We start from the raw sequence: 18114 nt of genomic DNA, 5'->3' as shown, positions 1-18114 counted from the left end.
TTGTCATGACTTTTTTGGCGACGCTTTTTTTGCTGGGTTATATAGCCCTTATATGAACCGATTCCCAGATTTGACCTCCGGAGCCTCTTCGAGAAGCAAAATTCATCCCATCCGGTTGGAACTTACTACGTGGTGTTAGCATATGGTTTCTAACAACCATGCAAAAGTTGGTCCATATCGGTTCATAATTATATATAGCCCCCATATAAACCGATCCCCAGGTTTGACCCCCGGAGCCTCTTAAAGGAGTAAAGTTCATCCGATCGGGTTGAAATGTGGTTCATTTCACTAGTGTATGGCCGATAACAACCATGCCAAAATTGGTCCGTATCGATCTATATTATATATAGTCCCCAAATAAACCGATCTCCAATCACAGAAAAATCACGATTGCCACTCGACCCAAAAATAATTTTATTCCCATAGAAAATTTTGTCAACATTTTATAGATCCATAGAAAATTTTGTTAAAATGTAATTTCTATAGAAAATTTGGTCAACATTTTATGTTTTTATGAAATTTTGTCAAAATATAATTTCTATACAAAATTTTGTCAAAAATTTTTTTCTATAGAAAATTTTGTCAAAATTTTATTTCTATAGAAAATTTTGTAAAAATTTTATTTCTATAGAAAATTTTGTCAGAATTTAATTTCTGTAGATAATTTTGTCAAAATGTTATTTCTATAGAAAATTTATGAAGCATTTCATAGTTGGAGAGGAATATTTTGCAAAATCTTTCAAAACAGCAAGAATTCTACCAATCTACCAAACAGTAAAAAAATCTGCCATTTTTGTTAGACTCGTGATCATAATTGTATATAGCCCCCATATAAAGCGACCGCCATATTAGAAATGTGGCTCTATAATTACCGCACAAAAGTTCATATCGGTTCGTAATTATTTCTTCCCTATATATACCGGTCAAGAACTGAATATATACGTATTTAATCGACATTTCTTTTGTCGAATATATATCCCGCATGGACTGACTTACAATTTAGAAGATGATGTTAAGAAGATTTATGATGCCTTGCCATCGGCCTCAACCCAAGTAATTAAATTGTGTATGACCGACTTTAGTAGAAGTTTCTACGTAATCCATGGTTGAGGGAACATAAGATTCGGCCGTATATTCTTGTTGTCTGTGTTCATTTAAGCCTTAAATGCGCACTGTATCTTTTAAGATAAATTTTTAAAAATCAAAAATTTTCAACGAATTTTCCGAAATCAAGTTTGTTGCATTTAAAACATCATAGCGCAGTTTCAAAAAAATATGGTTTTTCGGAAAACCTATAGTACTTCTGTGTAATTTGAAACCAAAATTTAAAATCAAAATTTTTTCCCGAAAATTCAACATCCTACAAATTGGAGATTAATTAATATTTATGAGAGATAAGTGTGCTGTAAAAAATCAGTGTAGTGTAAAAATAAATCTATTCTCTACTAAATTGTTTGTTTGAAAAAAAAAAAACAAGTATATACGGCCGTAAGTTCGTCCACGCCGAAGCTTATGTACCCTCCACCATGGATTGCGTAGAAAATTCTTCTAAACACTGCCATCCACAATCGAATTACTTGAGTTGCGGTAACGTTTGCCGATGGCAAGGTATCTTAAAACCTCCTAACACCGTCTTTTAAATTGTAAGTAAGTCCATACGTGGTATACATTAAATCAAAAAAGACCGATTAAATACGTCTATAACTCAGTATGACAAAATTTTCTATAGAAATAAAATTTTGACAAAATCTTCTATAGAAATAAAATTTTGGTAGATTTTTTTTGCTCCAGTGACAACCATGATTATGAACCGATATGGACCAATTTTTGTGTGATTGGGGATCGGCTATATATAACTATAGACTGATATGGACCAATTTTGGTACGGTTGTTAGCGGCCATATACTAACACCACATTCCAAATTTGAACCGCATCGGATGAATTTTGCTCCTCCAAGAGGCTCCGGAGTTTAAATCTGGAGAACGGTTTATATGGGGACTATATATAATTATGGACCGATATGGACCAATTCTGGCACGGTTGTTAGAGACCATATACGAACACCATGTACCAAATTTCAGCAAGATTGGATGAAATTTGCTTCTCTTTGAGGCTCCGCAAGCCAAATCTGAGGATCGGTTTATATGGGGGCTATATATAATTGTGGACCGATGTGGACCAATTTTTGCATGGTTGTTAGAGACCATATACCAACACGATGTACCAAATTTCAGCCGGATTGGATGAAATATGCATCTGTTAGAGGCTCTGCAAGCCAAATCTGAGGGTCCGTTTATATGGGGGCTATACGTAAAAGTGGACCGATATGGCCCATTTGCAATACCATCCGACCTACATCAATACAACTATTTGTGCCAAGTTTCAAGTCGATAGCTTGTTTCGTTCGGAAGTTAGCGTGATTTCAACAGACGGACGGACATTCTCAGAGCGACTCAGAATTTCACCACGACCCAAAATATATATACTTAATGGGGTCTTAGAGCAATATTTCGATGTGTTACAAACGGAATGACAAAGTTAATATACCCCCCATCCTATGGTGGAGGGTATAAAAATTTAGCTTAATGTGTACGGTATCTTTTAAGATACAAGCACTATTTTTGCAAAGAAATTTTTTTTTTTTAATTTGTATGTAGATTTTTTTTTACATTTTGCTTATTATATATATTTTTTAAGAGAAATCTGTGTTCTTGTGCCATTACTGAAATTTCATCTTCAAATTCTATTCTCTATAATAAATTGGGGAAATTTGAATGACACGAAAACCCTGTTATATAGCATATGGAGATACCATAATAGAGCCAGAAAGAGAGCAACACCTCCACACAATATGTATAGCCATCTGGTGATATCCTTAGGGCAACCATTCGCCTCCTTACACACACACACAATCTAAAGACCATGTGAATGCACATGAATTTCCATATAAATGAGACATTTCAATCTAATGTGAATAACTGCAAAAAGAAAATACGATGTAAAATATTAAGTATCAGTCCACCAAAGACAAATTCCCATCTCACAGGACACAGGTCAACAATTAGAGTTGCTTTAAGGAAATGTGATAATCGTTTGGCACATGAATGATTTAGAAGAAAAATGCGATTGGAAATTGAAATAGACATTGCTTTTGTTTTTTTTTTTTTGGACCATCTAAAGCCATAAAATCCTAAGAGCGAGATTTACTTTTCGATAACTTTGTTTGAGGAAATCTGTTTTTACACCATTCATATGCAAGAATCTACATTTCTTGCATATGAATGAAAAATAAATTGCTTTTCCATTGAAGATACACTTCAAAGCAGATATTGTATACGAAATCAGATATTTCCGTACTGATTTTACTATGCCAACGTGTTATGTACAATATCTGTATTTCAGACAGCAATGATTAAAATAAAGATACTCGAGTCCACTTTTCCCCTCATCGATAGAATCGTGGTCTATTAATAACATTGCCAACTATTTGAACCTTAAACCACATCAGGGTATAATAACTTTGATCTGCCAAAAAATGTGCCTAGAAGAAATATTGATTTTAGACCCCATAAAATATATACCGATCGACTCAGAATCACCTCCATCCGTCTGTCTGTCCGTCCATGTAATTATTTGTTGTTCGCAGGATTCCGCTCGCAATTCTTAACCGATTTTGATGCAATTTAGTATACTATGGCTTGTTTTTGGGACAAGGACGAATGCTATTGAATTTTGAAAAAAAAAAAATCAGATTAAATTTATAGTGAATTCGATTGGTAAAAAAATACCCAAAATGTAAACATTCGATTGACGGGGTGTTACCAATCGCAAGACCGAAAGACCGTAGACTAGCTACAGTGCAAAATGGGTTACACCATAGAACAAGAAAATGTATGGACATCTCATGTCAATTCACAGAGTTGGTTTGCACACCGTAGATGACACTTTTTCGTCTGCAAATGAGTGGTGCCACCATAGACGAAGAAAAGTATAGACGTCTTATGTGAATTCACAGCGCTGTGGTTTGTCTGCATACCGAAGATGGCACTCTTTGTCTGCAAATGAGTGATTTTTATTCCCTCCACCAACGGATGGGGGTATATTATTTTTGTCATTCCGTTTGTAACACATCGAAATATTGCTCTTAGACCCCATAAAGTATATATGTTATATTCTGGGTCGTGGTGAAATTCTGAGTCGATCTAAGCATGTCCGTCCGTTCGTCTGTTGAAATCACGCTAACTTCCGAACGAAACAAGCTATCGACTTGAAACTTTGGTCCACATCGGTCCATAATTATATATAGCCCCCATATAAACCGATCCCAAGATTTGACCTCCGAAGCCTCTTAAAGGAGCAAACTTCATCCGATCCGGTTGAAATTTGGTACGTGATGTTAGTATGGTCTCTAATAACCATGCAAAAATTGGTCCATATCGGTCCATAATTATATATAGCCCCCATATAAATCGATCCCCAGATTTGACCTACAGAGCCTCTTGGCAAATTTCATCTGATCCGGTTGAAATTGGGTACGTGGTGTTAGTATATGGTCTCCAATAACCATGCAAAAATGGTTCATAATTATATGTATATAGTCCCCATATAAACCGATCCCCTGTTTTTACCTCCGCAGTTTCTTGGAGGAGCAAATTTCATCCGATCCGGTTGAAATTTGGTACGTGGTGTTAGTATATGGTCTCTAACAACCATAAATCGATACCCAGATTTGATCTCCGCAGCCTCTTGGAGGAGCAAAATTCATCCGATCCGGTTGAAATTTCGAACGTGGTGTCAGTATATGGCCGCTAATAACCATGCCAAAATTGATCCATATCGGTCTATAGTTGTATATATTCGATCCCCAATCACACAAAAATTGGTCCATACCGGTCCATAATCATGGTTGCCACTCGAGCCAAAAAGTAATCTACCAAAATTTTATTTCTATAGAAAATTTTGTCAAAATTTTATTCCTATAGAAAATTTTGTCAAATTTTATTTCTATAGAAATTTTTGACAAAATAGAAAATTTTGTCAAAATTTCATTTCTATAGAGAATGTTGTCAAAATTTTAATTCTATTGAAAATTTTGTCAAAATTGTACTTCTATAGAAAATGTTGTCAAAGTTTATTTCTATAGAAGCTTTTGTCAAAATTTTATTTCTATAGAAAATTTTGTCAAACTTAATTACACGCAAAGAAAAAAAACGTTTGGAAAACGTGTACCGAAAACGTTTTTCTTTTGTTAGAGTTTTTTGAATTGCTTCGAAAATTTTAAACTTTTATCACCAAAAAAATTCGTTTGTTACAAAGTTTTTATTTTTTCAATAAAAAAAAGTTATTTTTGAAACAACAACAGAGTCCATTTCGTTTATATCAAACACTGTTCTTTTCTGACTTTTGGTCTTTAATAAAACACATTTTACAGTTCAAAATTTAATATAGTACAATGTAATGTTGAACATTTTTTTCGGAATCTTCCGAACATATGTAGAATGTATGTAAAAAAAAAAAAAAAACTTTGGTCGAAGCAGGGATCGAACCCACGACCCTTGGCATGAGAGTCAGACGTAGCAACCACTGCTCCACGATGCCAAACTAAATGTTTGTTTCTGTTAAATAAACTTTGTTTATTCGGTTCGTGGGCGCCGCAAGCTATGCTATATAAATATAACTTATATGGATATTTATCTATTGATGACCATAACAGGTACATAGCTCAGTGGTTAGTGTGTTGGCTTACAAAGTGCATGGTCCGCGGTTCGATTCTCCGTCCAGGCGAAAGGTAAAAAAATTTAAAAAATTTATAAAATCGTATAATTTTTTCTACATTGTTTGTATTACAGAAAAAGGTGTTAAGAACTAAAAATCTTCGTGGAAGTGAGAAAGATGTGAGGGAAAATGCAATTAGCCAGAAAAATTTTTTTTTTTTTGAGTTAGTCTTTATGAAATTGTTTTTACATCCTGGAAAAGAATAAACGTTTATCACAAAAAGTATATACTTTTCTTCCAAATACACTTCCTTACAGCGAAAAGCAAATGAGAAACGAACTTTGTTTGTCTAAAATTTCGTTTGGGAGGAAAGAATTATTTTTTTGCGTGTATATACGTATTTAATCGGCCTTTTTATAGTGGTTTGGGTATAATAAGTTTGATCGGCCAAAAAATGTGCCTACCAGAAATATTGATTTTAGACCCCATAAAATATATATCGACCGACTCAGAATCACCTCCTGAGTCGATCTAGCACTTAGTGTCCGTCCGACCGTCTGTCCATGTATTTGTTGTTCACAGGATTCCGGTCGCAATTATTAACCGATTTTGATGAAATTTGGTAGAGGGAGTTTTTTGGGCACAAGGACAAACGCTATTTAATTTGGAAGAAATCGGATCAAATTTAGATATAGCTCCCATATATATGTATCGTCCGATTTCGACAAATGGGGTCACGTTGCGCGTTTTTGCAAACGCGTCGTCACCGAATTTGGCAAAAGGTAATCTTTTCCATCGCCCTTCAAGTCTGCAAAATTTCATCCAAATCGGTTCAGATTTAGATATAGCTCCCATATATATGTATCGCCCGATTTTCCCAAATTTGGCCCCAAAGCTCTTATTTATCAACCGATCTGACCCAAATTTGGCTAAATGTAGTCTTCTTTAGCACTTACTATATGTGCAAAAAATCATCGAAATTGGTTCAGATTTAGATATAGCTCCCATATATATGTACCGCCCGATTTTTCTAAATTTGGCCATAAAACCCTTATTTATTAACCGATCTGACCCAAATTTGGCTAAATGTAGTCTTCTATAGCACTTACTATATGTGCAAAAAATCATCGAAATCGGTTCAGATTTAGATATAGCTCCCATATATATATATATATATATATATATATATATATATATATATATATATATATATATATATATATATATATATATATATATATATATATATATATATATATATATATATATATATATATATATATATATATATATATATATATATATATATATATATATATATATATATATATATATATATATATATATATATATATATATATATATATATATATATATATATATATATATATATAGCCCGATTTTCCCAAATTTGGCCATAGAACCCTTATTTATTAACCGATCTTACTAAAAGTTGGCTAGATTCAGTCCTCTATAGTACTAACTATATGTGCAAAATTTCATCGAAATCGGTTCAGATGTAGATATAGCTCCCATATATGTATCACCCGATTTTGAAAAATTCGCCCCTAATAACCTTATGTTTGACCATACAAGCCCCATTTCTTAACTGATCTTACTCAAATCTTGCACAAGGTAACCTTTTGTGGTATTAATAAAAACCCGCAAAATATTATGCAATTTGGTTCACATTTAGATATAGCTTCCATATATATGCATCGCTCGATTTTCCCAAATTTGACCATAGTACTCTTATTTATTAATCAATGTTACTCAAATTTCAAATTTTGATGTACTAGCCGATCGTTCTTATACGTACTTGTAACTCTTACATAAGAATATTGCTCGATTTTTAGAAATTTGTATTTATTACCCACACTAATTTAACGATTTTCTCTTTTTTAATAATGGGCTCAATATTAGTGGCATACTAACTCCGTAGGTGCAATATCAACACAGCCAGTGTTGCTAGAAGTAGGGGAAATTCCCTATATGTAGGGTTTTTCTAATATTTAGCGTCTTGTAGGGACGTATGCCCACAATGTAGGACATTTCCACTCAACATAATTTGTAATAATTTTTACATTTTGGTGGCTCTAGAGGAGGAAATTAGAAGCCGGCAAGACTTGATCTTTAATAATGTGTGGTATACTTTATTCCTGTAGAAAATTTTGTCAACATTTTATTTCTATAGAACATTTTGTCAAAATAGTATTTCTATAGAAATTTTTTTCAAAATATTATTTCTATAAAATATTTTCTCAAAATTTTATTTCTGTGGAATTTTTTCTCAAAATTTTATTTCTATAGAATTTATTGTCAAAATTTTATTTCTATAGAAAAATTTCTCACAAAAATTTGTTTATAGAAACTTTTTCCAAATTTTTATTTTTATAGAGATTTAAAAAGGTTACTAATTTGGGTAGAATTCTACCAACTGTGGCAACCGTGGTGGTAATACAAATTTATATTCTAAGTTATATACGTTGCATATTCATGTTTTAAGATAATAAAGTACTTAGAACCATTTTTGTTTTGTAAATTTTTTTTAAATTTAACGAAAAGTATAGTAGGGAAAATTGTTTGGGAATGTATGGGAAAGTAGGGAACTTTTTTTTGTCCTTGTAGGGTAAACCGAACATTTTCCCTGGCAACATTGACTATGAGCTATAGTCAGATTGACACAAAGCACCCATAGACATGTACCCCTTAATTTTCTAAAATATATAACTGCGGTTTATCTCCCTGACCTATATGTTACCCCACAAATGCTTATGATTACTAATTCTGTAATGGTGGTTTAGGGTATGATATAGTCGGCGCCGCCCGACTTTCTACTTTACTTAGTTGTTTAGTTTAATATATACCACGTATGGACTATCTTGCAATTTAGAAGACGGTGTTAGGGAGTTTTAAGATACCTTGTCATCGGCAAGTGTTACCGCAACCCAAGTAATTCGATTGTGGATGACAGTCTTCAGTAGAAGTTTCTAAGCAATCCATGGTGGAGGGTACATAAGCCTGGCCGAACTTACGGTCGTATATACTTGTTTTTAATTGAAATGTCTTCAATCCAATTAAAAATTTAATTGATGCTATTAATTTCTGTCATTGATTTTCGTTTCAATTAAAAAATTTGTTAAACCAATTAAATGTTTAATTGATTTTTTTTATACCCACCACCATAGGATGGGGGGTATATTAACTTTGTCATTCCGTTTGTAACACATCGAAATATTGCTCTAAGACCCCATAAAGTATATATATTCTGGGTCGTGGTGAAATTCTGAGTCGATCTGAGCATGTCCGTCCGTCCGTCCGTCCGTCTGTTGAAATCACGCTAACTTCCGAACGAAACAAGCTATCGACTTGAAACTTGGCACAAAGAGTTGTTATTGATGTAGTTCGGATGGTATTGCAAATGGGCCATATCGGTCCACTTTTACGTATAGCCCCCATATAAACGGACCCCCAAATTTGGCTTGCGAGGCCTCTAAGAGAAGGAAATTTCATCCGATCCGGCTGAAATTTGGTACATGGTGTTAGTATATGGTCTCTAACAACCATGCAAAAGTTGGTCCACATCGGTCCATAATTATATATAGCCCCCATATAAACCGATCCCCCGATTTGGCTTGCGAGGCCTCTAAGAGAAGCAAATTTCATCCGATCCGGCTGAAATTTGGTACGTGATGTTAGTATATGGTCTCTAACAACCATGCAAAAATTGGTCTACATCGGTTCATAATTATATATAACCCCCATATAAACCGATCACCACATTTGGCCTCCGGAACCTCTTGGAAGACCAAAATTCATCTGGAATTTGGTACGTGGTGTTAATATATGGCCTCAAACTCCCATGCAAAAATTGGTCGATATCGGTCCATAATTATATATAGGCCCCATATAAACCGATCCCCAGATTTGGCTTGCAAGGCCTCTGAGAGAAGCAAATTTCATCCAATCCGGCTGAAATTTGGTACATGGTGTTAGTATATGGTCTCTAACAACCATGCAAAAATTGGTCCACATCGGTCCATAATTATATATAGCCCCCATATAAACCGATCCCACGATTTGGTTTGCGAAGCCTCTAAGAGAAGCAAATTTCATCCGATCCGGCTGAAATTTGGTACATGGTGTTAGTATGTAATCTCTAAGGACCGTGCAAAAATTGGTCCACATCGGTCCATAATTATATATAGACCCCATATAAACCGATCCCCCGATTTGGCTTTCGGAGCCTCTAAGAGAAGCAAATTTCATCCGATCCTGCTGAAATTTGGTACATGGTGTTAGTATATGGTCTCTAACAACCATGCAAAAGTTGGTCCACATCGGTCCATAATTATATATAGCCCCCATATAAACCGATCCCCCGATTTGGCTTGCGAGGCCTCTAAGAGAAGCAAATTTCATCCGATCCGGCTGAAATTTGGTACGTGATGTTAGTATATGGTCTCTAACAACCATGCAAAAATTGGTCCACATCGGTTCATAATTATATATAACCCCCATATAAACCGATCACCACATTTGGCCTCCGGAACCTCTTGGAAGACCAAAATTCATCTGATTCAGTTGGAATTTGGTACGTGGTGTTAATATATGGCCTCAAACTCCCATGCAAAAATTGGTCGATATCGGTCCATAATTATATATAGGCCCCATATAAACCGATCCCCAGATTTGACCTCCGGTGCCTTTTGGAGAAGCAAAATTCATCCGATCTGCTTGAAATTTGGTACATTGTGCTAGTATATGGTCGTTAACAACCATGCCTAACTAGGTCCATATCGGTCTATAGTTATATATGGCCCTCAGATAAATCGATCCCCAATCACACAAAAATTGGTCCATATCAAGTTCATAATTGTATATATTTAGCCCACATATAAGCGACCCCATATTAAAATTCTAGCTCTCTACGTACCGTGCAAAAGTCCATATCAATTCGAAATTATTTGTAGACTTATCTATACATACCTTTTTGTCTAATATATACCACGTATGGACAAACTCAAAATTTAGAAAACGATGTTAATAAGTTTTAAGATACCACAACCCAAGTAATTCGATTGTGGACGACAGTCTTTCGTAGAAGTTTCTACGCAATCCATGGTGGTGGGTACATAAGATTCGGCCTGGCCGAACTTGCGGCCGTATATACTTGTTTATAATTCAATTAAGATTTTAATTGGAAAAATTTTGGTGATATTTTTTGTGTGTACTTTATGGGGTCTTAGACCAATATTACGACGTGTTAAAAACGGAATGACAAAGTTAATATACCCCCCTTCCTATGGTGGAGGGTAGGATAATAAAGTAGCAGATCTTTGTGTGGTGGCCACACCCAAACTTCCCTGAATTTTCAAAAAGTGGGGCAATGCCAAAAAAAGTCTTTGACTCGAAATCCAAAAATTAAGGTCAAAATCTAATTAAATGTTTTTCAGTGTTCTTAACTTTTTCCCATTGATTTGATTTCTTTCATTTACTCGATGTCTTTCAATAATAGTATTTGGCTTATATTTTATATGTTACGTGACGTCTAATATTTGATAACGACCACGAACATTTGCTCAATTGTATGAATTATCGACGTTTTACCTCCAGATACGCTGCTTGGTTCATAAATACATATATATTAAAAGTTCAACATCTAATATTGCTCCAGTGGGGCTAATGACGCCTACACATGCTGTCAATTTATAGCCTTATTTTTTTAGTATTTATATATTCCGAATACATATTAATTTAGTAGACTATTTATTTAAAATAAATGTTTATATATTCTTCATAAGAAAATATGTCGATGTTGAGCATTAACGCTAAAGTATTTTTTTTTTCTTCATAAGAATAAAATCGAAATGTATTGCAATAAATTAAACGTGCAAAGCTTTTAGGTCGTAAGCATGCAGAACATTTTTATGAATTGTGCTGAATGATTTTAATTACCTGGAAAATCGATGTTGCTCATGATATTGACAATAGCAAACAAATAATGGAGTTCTTATCTAATATCACTTCCCAGTACTAAAGTATAAGCACAATATACACAAGAATTTTACTTTTTTTTAAAATAAAAAACAAATAATAAAATTTTAATAAAAAAAATTATAACAAGAAAAAAAATATTTCTTCTCAAAACTTAAACCTAACATTAGCACTATATACACAAGAATTTTATTTTTTTTTTGTAATAGCAAAAAATATATTTCTTGTTTTCATTCCACTCCAAGCTGTTTTTTATTCCACATTTCAACGTTATTTATTTCACTTTCACTTATTTCACAAAGTATATAAAGATGTCAATGTCAATGCATAGCAATCAAGTCATATACAAAAAAAAAGTTCATTTAATCCCATAATGTACAAATTGTATTAAGTACGTCAATTGATTCGTATTATAAAAGTTTTCTTAACAAAAAAAAAATGAAAAACCACTTCTGTCACACCTTAATATTGATTCAAAACTAAATAATCATGCATTCAGTAGTTTTTCTAGAGGCACCATAAACAAATACCAAATTCTCTGTTGATTTTATTTCGTTTCAATCTAAAAATATCCCCCACTGATATTTCGCCGCTATGGAAATAAAAATATTTTTAAATTCTTAAAATTGGGATATTCGTACACGAGCTCAACGGAAAAACTTTCGCTCGCTCTCTCATTCCACACTGCCATAGCCAAAAATGTCACAAAAGCACTGAACGAAATGCTTTCAAGCCTATTGGATAATAATAGGGGCAACGAATTGGGTCAATTAAAATCGAACTTTTTCTATAAATGCTTTTTGAATGTTTTAAGTGGAAAATAAAATAAATAAATAAAAATTAAATTTCTTTTCTATTTTCATTTAAATTTAATTTAATTTTCATTTAATAAATGTACACTGAAAAAAAAAACTAATATGAAAAATTATGCAATTTTTATAATATTAACTACAAATTTCTTTATAGTAATGAAGTCTTAAGTTTATAATCATTGCTTCAACAATTTCTTTCAATAAATTTAGGACACGAATATTGAAAATTTGCGTACCTCCCTTAAAGTCGTGGGTCTTTGATGTAAAATAAAATTTCATTAAAGTAAGAAAAGCGGTTTTGTTTAGGAAATCGTTTTAAATGAACTGGTATATTGAATCTTTGGTTTTACAATACAAACGCTTCAAATATAGGCTAAGAATTATTTGGAAGATTTTTCATCTTTACCCAGCAAAAAAGCATCAGCAAAAGTAAAACAGTGAAAATGTTCTTTTTGGATCTGGAAGTGGGGTAAAATTGGCGCAGAAGCGATGAATTTCACATGGGCTTATTATAGGACGGATGTCCACCATTTCAACAGCCGCTGCTCTGAATTTGCTTCTTAAGGTGTGATTCGAATTCAGTATTTTGGATGTGAATCAAAAAATTTTGTGACATTTTGCCAAATAGAAAATTTTTGTATAATTTTTTATGATTTTTAATGCATTCTAACGCTTGTCTGTAGCGTTTGACATCAAATAATTCCAAAATTTTGCAATTTTTCTACAATGATTTAGCATTTTTTTGACAATATCTAATTATACAATTATAAATAAATATATATATATATATATATATATATATATATATATATATATATATATATATATATATATATATATATATATATATATATATATATATATATATATATATATATATATATATATATATATATATATATATATATATATATATATATATATATATATATATATATATATATATATATATATATATATATATATATATATATATATATATATATATATATATTATATATATATATATATATATATATATATATATATATATATATATATATATATATATAGATATATATATATATATATATATATATATATATATATATATATATATATATATATATATATATATATATATATATATATATATATATATATATATATATATATATATATATATATATATATATATATATATATATATATATATATATATATATATATATATATATATATATATATATATATATATATATATATATATATATATATATATATATATATATATATATATATATATATATATATATATATATATATATATATATATATATATATATATATATATATATATATATATATATATATATATATATATATATATATATATATATATATGTATATATGTATATATATATATATATATATATATATATATATATATATATATATATATATATATGTATATATGTATATATATATATATATATATATATATATATATATATATATATATATATATATATATATATATATATATATATATATATATATATATATATATATATATATATATATATATATATATATATATATATATATATATATATATATATATATATATATATATATATATATATATATATATATATATATATATATATATATAACAACAAGTAAAATAAATATATTAAAAAGCAAAATATCGATTATTTTAAAATTGATTCAAAAATGAATTTCAGGAGTGTAAATTGCCCACAAATCAACTGCTTCTGGTGTTATTAACAGAGGATGCATCAAAACTGTGCACTGAGGTAAAAGAAAACCTAAGACTAAGCCAGAAGAAGATCACATAATTAAATGAACTATGCAACAATTCACTCAACTACTTAAAGCAATCAAAAACAAGTAAGGAAAGTCTAAAGTCGGGCGGGGCCGACTATATTATACCCTGCACCACTTTGTAAATTCACATTTACGATACTATATCAAATCCGTCAAATGTGTTGGGTGCTATATACAAATGTTTTTGTCCCAAATACATACAGTTAAATCAGACTCCATATGAACAAAATTTATAATCTATAGACTTAAAATTTAAGTCGGCTAATGCCCTAGGATGGTACACTATGTTAGTAAAAAACAAGTATATACAGCAGTAAGTTCGGCCGGGCCGAATCTTAAATACCCACCACCATGAACCAAATATTAGGGTTTCCTTTGAAATTTCAGGAGTGCTTGAGGACACTTCCGGAACTATATCATGATCTGGATATAAGAACCATTTTTGTTTGAGTTTTAGAGGAATTATTAACATCTCTTGTAAGTGTGCAAGAAAATTATAAAATAACGTCTTGATTTGAAATCTTAAATCTGTAGATTTTCAACCGGGAAGTAAAATTTGGAAATTTTATATTGAGTTTCAAGCAATTTGCATGATCAGTTGGCCTTCTACATCCTCAAGAAGTGAAGTCGGTCTATATGGAGGCATTACTAAATGGACCGATAAAAACTTAATCCGATACACGTTTTTATGAGCCTCAAATACCAGAATATTTAGAATTTCAGGCAAATCAGATAAAAACTACGGTTTCTAGAAACCCAAGGAGTTAAATCTGGAAATCGTTCTTATGGGTGCTATACTAAAATATGGACCGATACTCACCGTTTTCGGCACACCTCTTTATGGCCCGAAAATACCTCTAGATTTCCAATTTCAGGTAAATTGGATAAAAACTTTGGATTCTAGAAGCCCAAGAAGTAAAATCGGGAAATCGGTCTATATGAGGGCTATACCAAAATATGGACCGATACTCATCATTTTCGGCACACCTATTTATGGTCCTAAAATACATCTAGATTTCCAATTTCAGGCAAATTGGATAAAAACTACGGTTTCTATAAGCCCAAGACCCCAAATCGGGAGGTCGGTTTATATGGGCACCATACCAAAACATGGACCGATGCTCACCATTTTTGGCACACCTCTTTACGATTCTAAAGTACCTTTTGATTTCCACATTCAGATAAAATGGATAAAAACTGCGGTTTCTATAAGCCCAAGAAGTAAAATCGGGAGATCGGGCTATACCAAAATATGGACCGATACTCACCATTTTTGGCACACCTCTTTATGGTCATAAAATACCTCTAGATTTCAAATTTCAGGCAAATTGGATAAAAACTACGATTTCTATAAACCCAAGAATAAAATCGGGAGATCGGACTATATTGGGGCTATACCAAAATATGGATCGATACTCACAATTTTTGGCACACCTATTTGTGGTCTTACAATACCTCTAGATTTCCAATTTCAGATAAATTTAATAAAAACTGCGGTTTCTGTAAGCCAAAGAATTAAAATCGGGAGATCGGTCTAAATTGGGGCTATACCAAAACGTGGACCGATACTCACAATTTTTGGCACACCTCTTTATGGTCATAAAATACCTCTAGATTTCAAATTTCAGGCAAATTGTATAAAAACTGCGGTTTCTATAAGCCCAAGAAGTAAAATCGGGAGATCGGTCTATATGGGGGCTATACCAAAACGTGGACCGATACTCACCATTTTTGGCACACCTCTTTATGGTCATAAAATACCTCTAGATTTCAAATTTCAGGCAAATTGGATAAAAACTGCAGTTTCTATAAGCCCAAGAAGTAAAATCGGGAGATCGGTCTATATGGGGGCTATACCAAAATATGGATCGATACTCACAATTTTTGGCACACGTATTTCTGGTCCTACAATACCTGTAGATTTCCAATTTCAGGCAAATTGGATAAAAACTACGATTTCTATAAGCCCAAGACCCCAAATCGTGAGGTCGGTTTATATGGGGACTATATCAAAACCTGGACCGATATAGCCCATCTTCGAACTTGACCTGCCTGCAGACAAAAGACGAGCTTGTGCAAAATTTCAGCACGATTGCTTCATTATTGAAGACTGTAGCGTGATTACAACAGACAGACAGACAGACAGACGGACAGACGGACAGACGGACATCGTTATATCGTCTTAGAATTTCTCCCTGATCAAGAATATATATACTTTATATAGTCGGAAATCGATATTTCGATGTGTTACAAACGGAATGACAAACTTATTATACCCCCGTTACCATTCTATGGTGGTGGGTATAACAAGTATATACAGCAGTAAGTTCGGCCGGGCCGAATCTTAAATACCCACCACCATGAACCAAATATTAGGGTTTCCTTTGAAATTTCAGGAGGGCTTGAGGAGCTAACGCGCTGGGATGGTACATTATGTTAGTAACAAAATATGGGAAACACTTTAATCTAAACCACTTTTGAAACAACTTCGCAAAAGTGTATTTATGATTTATCGGTCGATAGATATCTATTAGAAGACGGTGTTAGGAGGTTTTATGTACCCTCCATGATGGAGGGTACATAAGCTTCGGCCTGGCCGAACCTACGGCCGTATATACATGTTTTCATTATAATTACGGTTTATTTTCAAAAAGGAACGTGGTTGCAAATGTTTTGAACAGCACTGTATGTCCCCAAACATTTTACACCAGTTTATGAGCATTATATGCTTCCATTTAAAAATAACGTGTTAAAGAATAGAGTCCCAAGGATATGTGTTATAAAGCTCTTTTTTTCGTATATATGTTATAACCCATTTCGCACAGTTTTCACTGTCAGCCTTACCAACACAGAAAAAAGATAGGAACACATTTCCATTTAAATTGAATTGTCCTACCAGTTTCGACGCTTTTCCGATCTAAATAGAGTGAAATATATGTCAAGTAATACAACCGCCTCTTCAGTTTACATTTCTTTATATCATAAACTTCATAGCCCAATTTTGAAATATGCCGTATGTACGACATGAATTAAGAAAACTATAAAGTCTAGCATCCAATGTGAAATATGACTTCGGGAAACCTTAATAAAATTCTAAGAAAAGTATTTCCAAAATATGCATTTCTAGTCTATTCATGACATTTGAATAAGACAAGAGAACCGAATTCGCATGCATAGTTTACTATTAAATTTTCTATTGGATTTCATTCGCCTGGCACTACTGCATGCAAAGGGAGTCGTTAGATGTTTTTTCTTTTTGTGCAATGCTTGGTGGACTTGGAAAAGTTGCCGCGTTACTCTTTTGTATTATCGTGAGCTTTGAATATTTCTATATGGCAGAACACATACCCTCCTAAACCCTTATAAGAGTTTTTCTTCCACTTTTGGTGGACTTCATGTTCACATCGTTGATATTAAAACTTCACTGAATGGTGATGCTGCCGACATTGGTCTTATGGCTTCTCCCTCTACTCCAACATAAATAAAGGGTGATTTGTTAAGAGCTTGATAACTTTTTTTTAAAAAAAAACGCATAAAATTTGCAAAATCTCATCGGTTCTTTATTTGAAACGTTAGATTGGTCCATGACATTTACTTTTTGAAGATAATTTCATTTAAATGTTGACCGCGGCTGCGTCTTAGGTGGTCCATTCGGAAAGTCCAATTTTGGGCAACTTTTTCGAGCATTTCGGCCGGAATAGCCCGAATTTCTTCGGAAATGTTGTCTTCCAAAGCTGGAATAGTTGCTGGCTTATTTCT

The 18114-nt window shown here is 32.4% G+C and overlaps 1 protein-coding gene across 1 annotated transcript in view; it reads right to left on the bottom strand.

Annotated features, from left to right (window-relative positions):
• LOC142236755 (uncharacterized) overlaps positions 1-12179 on the bottom strand; it is an 825257-nt gene extending 813078 nt beyond the window's left edge. Inside the window, exon 1 of the mRNA XM_075308030.1 lies at positions 12109-12179. The gene's annotated coding sequence lies outside the window, so the exon portion shown is untranslated. The remainder of the gene's footprint in view (positions 1-12108) is intronic.
• Between the last annotated feature and the right edge of the window lie 5935 nt (positions 12180-18114).

Source organism: Haematobia irritans, chromosome 4 (genome assembly GCF_050003625.1).
Source record: "Haematobia irritans isolate KBUSLIRL chromosome 4, ASM5000362v1, whole genome shotgun sequence".
NCBI lineage: Eukaryota > Metazoa > Arthropoda > Insecta > Diptera > Muscidae > Haematobia > Haematobia irritans.
Note: the sequence above shows the minus strand (reverse complement) of the source record. Positions and strands in the feature narration are given on the sequence as shown.